The sequence below is a fragment of the Wasmannia auropunctata genome, unplaced genomic scaffold, assembly GCF_000956235.1.
Source record: "Wasmannia auropunctata unplaced genomic scaffold, wasmannia.A_1.0 LD334197.1, whole genome shotgun sequence".
Taxonomy (NCBI): Eukaryota; Metazoa; Arthropoda; class Insecta; order Hymenoptera; family Formicidae; genus Wasmannia; species Wasmannia auropunctata.
This window is the reverse complement of record NW_012028693.1, coordinates 15046-21950: the sequence shown is the minus strand read 5'-3', so window position 1 is coordinate 21950 and position 6905 is coordinate 15046.

Below are 6905 nucleotides of genomic sequence, written 5' to 3'. Positions count from 1 at the left end.
TCTTTAAATGGTGTTTTCATCGCTTTAATCAACGGAACTCTTTCTAAAATCGATAGAGAACTTTAGAACTCTTCGGGGGGCAACCGGAACTGTGATTATTTTTTTCGAATTTTAAAAAAGTGGGGCCAACTTCACAGAGGTGGAAACCAATAAGTATCACGAATTTCTTGGTACGTTTTATCAAATCCGCAGTGCGCCATGTCGTCATGGTACACTCTGATAATATTACTGACCATCGATTCCGGCACGCAAAATCGTGGTCTGTCCCTTTCTTTCCCTTTTTCCCTTTTTATACACAAGGCCAGCTATCAATTCAAATTTATCATCTTGTGTGAATTCAAGATTATCTGCTATTTCTTTTAATCGAGCGTCTTGTAATTGCTCGAATTCCAATTCGCATTCGATTGGCATTGAATTGATATACGAGACCTGCCTACTTAAGGCATCCACGTGTGCCATATTTCGGCCTGGCCGATGAATAACATTAAATATATAATTCTGTAACGCTAAAGTCCAGCGTGCAATTCGAGAGTTTAGATTCGCTTTGTTAACGGCGTAAACCAAAGCGATGCAATCCGTAACGACTGTAAAATTTGAACCATAAAGATAAATATGAAATCTTTCAATTCCGCGCATGATGACCAACATTTCTAGCTCAAAACTATGATACCGTGATTCCGCCTTATTAGTGTTTTTACTGTAATACGCTACTGGAGACCAGACTCCATTTTCCTGCTTTTGCATAAGGATTGCTGCCAATTCTTGTGCACTAGCGTCTGTGTGTAATTCAGTTTTTAACTTTGGATTGTAGAGGCTTAGAATCGGCTGAGAAGTCAATTTCCTTTTGAGCGATTCGAATGCATATTTGCAATCGTCATTGAAATCAAAAGTGGAATGTTTCTTTGTTAATTCGTAGAGCAGTTTGGCAATCTGCGCATAATTTCGTATAAACTTATGGAAATAATTTGTTAAACCCAAGAATCTTTGGACTTGAATCATATTTTTCGTCGTTTTTTAATTAGTAATTGCTTCAGTGTGTCGTTTACTAATCGTTATATTTTCATGAGAAATTATGTAGCCAAGATATTCTATTTTTCTTCTGAAAAATTGACACTTATGGTAGTTGAGTTCAAAACCGTATTGTTTCAGTATCGTCAACACCTTTTTTAATGTTTCTAAATTCGACTCTACCGTATCGGAGGCAATCATGATGTCGTTTATATAGACTATGACCTTATTTTCGCGTATTAGAGATTGAAGAATATTTACCAATCTCTTCTGGAATTCTACCGGCGATTCCGAAAAACCAAACGGTAATTGTGTATATTCAAATTGACCTTCCGGGGTCGCAAATGCAAAATACTTAGTGTGATCGGAATATACTCGAATTTGGTGGAATCCGTCCTTGAGATCTAACAGCGTAAACTTTTTTGTCCCCGAGTTGAGCTAAACAGTCCTCGATAATAGAAAACGGATATTTCTGTTTGTTCACGCGACTGTTCAATGGTCGTAGATCGACACAAAATCTAAGTGAACCGTTTTTCTTTCGAATCGGTACGATTCTAGCACAATAGGACGAAGAACTTGGTTTTATAATTCCTCTCTGAAGCAAATCATCTGTTATTTTTCTTATCTGATTTTTTTCCTCTAGCGCAAAACGCCTAGGAGTATACACGTATGGACTTTCGTCTTTTAGGCTAACTTTAACCATATAATTGTCGTCAACACGCGGGATATCGGAGCTTTCTATCTCCGAGAGCAACTCGCTAATTTTTGCTTAGCAGCCCTATCAAAATCTATATCTATATCATTTAAATCGAATGCCCGTTTATCCGGTACATCGTCGACATGTATGTGGCGCAACTGTGCCGCATATGTGTCAAGTACGGACGGTGCATCCGCGGCTATATGGTCACGTGCACTCGGGCTGTAATTTACCGCTAGTTTTGCTTCACGCAAGAAATCCCGATCAATTACCAGATCGTGTTCGAAGGAATCATCTGCTAGTACATTTAAAGTGACACTGAAAACCGAGTTCGGAAGTTGTGCAAAACGTATCGTGCTTTTGCAGGTTCCACGGATATTAATCGGCAGATTATTCAATGCTTTATATTTACGCGGATTATCTAAGCGGTTTTGAGTATTAAAAAGATTGCGATATACTTTCGCTTTAACAAACGATACGGGACTACACGTGTCTAGTAATGCGAGTAATAAACAATTCCGTTTGTTTAATTGTATAACCTTTAAAGGTGAATCAGTTATCTTTAAAGAAGATGTCTCTTCGTGGACTGCTGCCACCATCGGAGATGCTTAGTCGGTGTCCTCTTCTGCGGCTGCTGCTGTTCCAGTAGAAGATTGCGCTGTTGAGTTGCCGGTCCTCTTCTTTCAGCGAGGACAATTCTTGTGCCCAGACTCTTGTGCCCTTTTTCCTGGCACTAGTAGCATACAGGTTTCTTTGTTTCCTTTGCATCTTTGAACCAGCAGTCCTTGGTTGCATGACTTTTCTTATCGCAAACTTTGCACGATAAGTCCTTCTTATCTGACTTTGGAAATCCAGTCGTCATTTTATTCTGAATTTGATCGTTAGACGCCGAAGTAATCAATTTCATTTTTTTAAGAAATGGATCTATCGAATCGGCTGTAATCGTAGAGGCCGTAGCCCTCAATGAGGGGCTGCCAATTCCTCCGATTAATAAATGCATTGTATCTCTTAGCGGCAGATTCAAGTTGTACATAATTGTTAACTTATCAACTGCGCGGTGGAAAGTTTCCTTGGTAAAATTCCACCGGTGCGCCTCGATTCTCTGCATGGCCACATAGAAAGGAACCTTGTAGTCGAACCTTGTAGTCCGCCGCAACGCTTCCCGGAGATTAACCCAGGATTTCAAGACAGCACTATTCTGGATATCGTACTATTTCTTCGCGGCTTTTGTCAACTTGCTCGAGGTTGCCAGAAGCGTTACATCATTGGATGACTTGTGGATCTGCGTCACTTTGAAACAATCGACCGTTTTGAGCGCGGACTAGCTCGTCGCGGGACAGGCTCCAAACGTGGTTCGCGCGGAGAAAGAGAGGAACGGAAATGAAGTAGTCGATATTCGGTTTTTACGATACACAACTTAACATTTATTAGATATTTGATTAGATTTCTATGTACATTGGAGTTCGGACGGAATGCGCGTTTTTCAATATGTATAACAAGCCTTATCGCAGCAAGATGTGTGTAGTTATTTATCGCGGACTAACAGTGTGAAAGTATCGCGCCGAAATGGATGGTACAGAGAGTTCCGCGTGCTGTGTATGTACGGGCATTAGTCGGTGCGACAGTACTCCGGCGGTTGGTACGCGAGCACGGCGCACCGTCCGGGGCGGTATGGTTTGGATGAGCGTAACCACTCCTCCAGGCCGCCGACGGGGGCGGGGTGTACCCTAGGTTTTTGAGTCGATCGATTTCGGTATAGACCGAGGAGATCGCGAAATCACGACTTCCTTTTTCTTATCGGCTGATTCAGTGTCTGATCACAGGGATTTCTCGTGCGGAATCACACGGGAAACAGCTGAGACTGGACTGGACGTTTGTCGTCCGAGCCTCCCCTTTTATACCCATCCGCTACCCTGCGAATGAGTGCTTCGGGAGAGGTCGGTCGGCTTCGGCCGTGCCCACCGTCCGGGTCTTCGTACCACCCGGGAGTTGGCGGCCCCTTGCTGGCATGGCCCCGGCCGGTCGGGTTCGGCCGCTCTCGTAAGCGTTCGGCGTACGAGGCCGTTGAGCCTGTTAAAAAAAAGATGGCGCATCGCGCCTTACGTCGCCCCGCGGCTGTTCGGCGGGGCGGCATCCGGCCGGTGGTTGCCGGGCATCCAAACTCTCGGGTATTAGGGGGACGATGCGAGGGCATATAATGGTGGCATCGTTACAACTTTATCAACCCGTGCGATCCATTGATCAACGTTTTCTTGTTCGGTTTCTGCGAATTCGGGGATTTGAACTGCGAGCAGTTCAGTAACTGCATTTGCCGGCGGGAGCGTGTCCACTAACGGAGCACGAGTACTCGCACGCCCAGGTGGCGATCCGGCTTCTCCGTCGACCCCAGGCGATAACGACGGGTCCTCTCTTCGGGCGGCACCACGTCCGCTGATCTGCGACAACCGGTCGGCTATTAATTGTTGCTGGTGCATGTTCTGTTGCGATGATTGAAATAATTTTAACATCATCTGCTGCTGAGCCTGCATTTGCTGCAGTGTAGTTTGATGCTGTTCTCGCATTTCCCAAGGAAGGGGGAGTTGTGACGTGACGTTTTGACCGTCCGTCACAAGGGTCATAATGTCCGATCGAAGAAGCGCGATTTTGGATTATGCGTCCTCCCCGATTTAGGGAGGCGAGCGTATCCGCGCGCGTTGCGTTTCCGTGTTGTATTTTCACGCGCTTTATTTAATCCTTTCTTTTCTCACCAGCGTAACAGTAGGTAGAGATTGGCGGCATAGCCGAATTACGCGTAAAATTTCGTCGTCTTCACTAACCGGCGAGAAGGAGGAGAACACCGACATTGGAACGATTGGCTCGTGGGAAGTACGGAGCACGCAGGTCAGCTATAATCTCTACGAGAGATATTAGTCTTGATGCCTTCTATTGCGAGTTCTTTACTGCCGTTGATTCTTTTCAGCAATCCGTGAAGAAAGCGATTACGTTAAAGCGATGGACTCTCACGGCTGCCGGGGATCCGGTTGCCAACGGCGAAACGTATTAGAGCGAGGCGGACAAGCACCCGGCTGTGGAATAGTCGAGAAGGTCGCGGGCCCGAGGTCCGGAAAAGTCGGGCCAAATTTGAACCTCGCGCCGCCGATTGCGAGCGATCTGATCACGTGCGACGCCGCGATTCGCGGGTGTCGCGCTCGCAGGCCAATCGGCGCGTTATTAGCCGATACCCTGCTGCCTGCGTGCTGCCGAAAGGACCGTCGAGCGATATTTGTGCTGTGGTCACGACCAAGGAAGAACGTGGGATCCCGTTTAGCTGCCGAGTGCCGGAACGAGAATTCGAGATCTTAGCTGCCGCTCTTGGATCGCGCTGTTAAAGTTCCGTTGTCCGTGTAATTGTATGTCCGCGAGTAGAGTCAGTGTGCCGCACCATCCGCCTGGCATAAATTACGCGAAGTAAAATAGTTGCGCTTGCCTTACCACAGCCGGGTCATTTGTGCGTTATTTAAGTGTCATTTCGTGTTTATTTTGTGTTAAAAATCTGTAAAATTAGTGGCGTTGTTAGCGTGCCGAGCTTTTGGTAGAATTTCGGGAATATCGCGACTCCACGTGGCGTGTGATCGACCATTACGCCGTGCGTGGCGTACTCCTCGCTTGCCGCGACCCTGTATTCCGCGGATTGTAATAGCATTAATAACGAACAGCTCGGACACCGGTCCGTCATCGAAACTGACGAGAGTCTTACTAGTTGCCGCTCCGTCACACGCGGCCCGACGAAACGTCGATAATGCACACCTCACAGCTAATGTACATCTGGCATGCCTTGAACCCCCTTTCTTGGGCTCCTGGCTACCCCAGGGGTAAGGCGTAAACGACACAGCGGTACAACGGTACGACGACAGCAGCGACTTGAATCGTAGAGACCGAAGCCATATCCACACTTTCTTTGGATGAGACGGAAAAACGGCGACGGGCCTGGCCGGGATTGAACTCGTGATCCTTCGTTCCTAATCTGCCAGCTACTTAGGATGCTGCCCCACGACTGCTTCACTTTCTTTGGATGAGACGGAAAAACAGCGACGGGCTTGGCCGGGACTGAACTCGGGATCCTTCGTTCCTACTCTGCCAGCTACCTAGGATGCTGCCCCACGACTATTCCACTATACATATAAATATCAAATATGTATAGTTATATAATTTATGTATGTAATATATGTATAATATATGTATGTCATATATAATATAAGAAATAAAAACAAATTTTTGTACTTTTCTTAATTTAATCCTCAGAATCATTATTAATTTGCAAACGTTTCTTAAAAAATTAAGTTAGAGTTGACAATGTATTCATTTAATAAATACATATAATTTAACGTTTATGTAAAAAAAAACTACCATTTGAATAAGAAAAATTCTCTGATAACATTCTTAATTTTAATCTCGTAGTTAAATTAAAATACAGTTCAAAATACATCAAGAATAACCTAAAGATGTCGTAGTATTTTTAACCTGTTCCTAGATACATTTTAGACATTTCTACTGTTGATAGAGACTGCTTTATAATTTAATTCTTTTATATTGTATATATTAGTGATACAATTTACAATAGTCTACATAATTTACAAATTTAGATTGTCTACGTAGCAAAAAGACCATGTAAACATCACGTAGAGTTCATGTAAATAATCCGTGTAGACGTAATCTTGAAATCTACGGCACAACCCTGGCCAAAAAAGGCCGTCATGTCCTCTCTCGGATCTTCTCTGTATATAACTATTCGTGAGTGGCACTTAAGGATGTTCTGGCTGTACAATCCCAAACAAAAGTGACTGAAATTTGAAAATGATGAAATTCTATGCTTTTATAAGTTAAGATATGTAACATATCGTGCTTATATTGTGTATAATCAGAAAATATGATATTTGACACTACTGAATATATGACACAAATGAATATATTTGTATATTTTACAAGTTTTGTGATTGTTAGAAAAAAACTTTTGGACGTGAATTTCATCTAAAATCAACTGCAAAAAACGTAAAACCGTAACACATATTAATAACATTTAATGTATATCAGACATCAAAAGATACTTAAAAATCTACAAAATATGTAAACAAATGTTCCGCATTTCACTTTAAGTTGGTACTCCTTGCGGTCTCGTAGTTGAATGTGAGGTTAGAATAACAGTGATCGGAAGAGCACACGT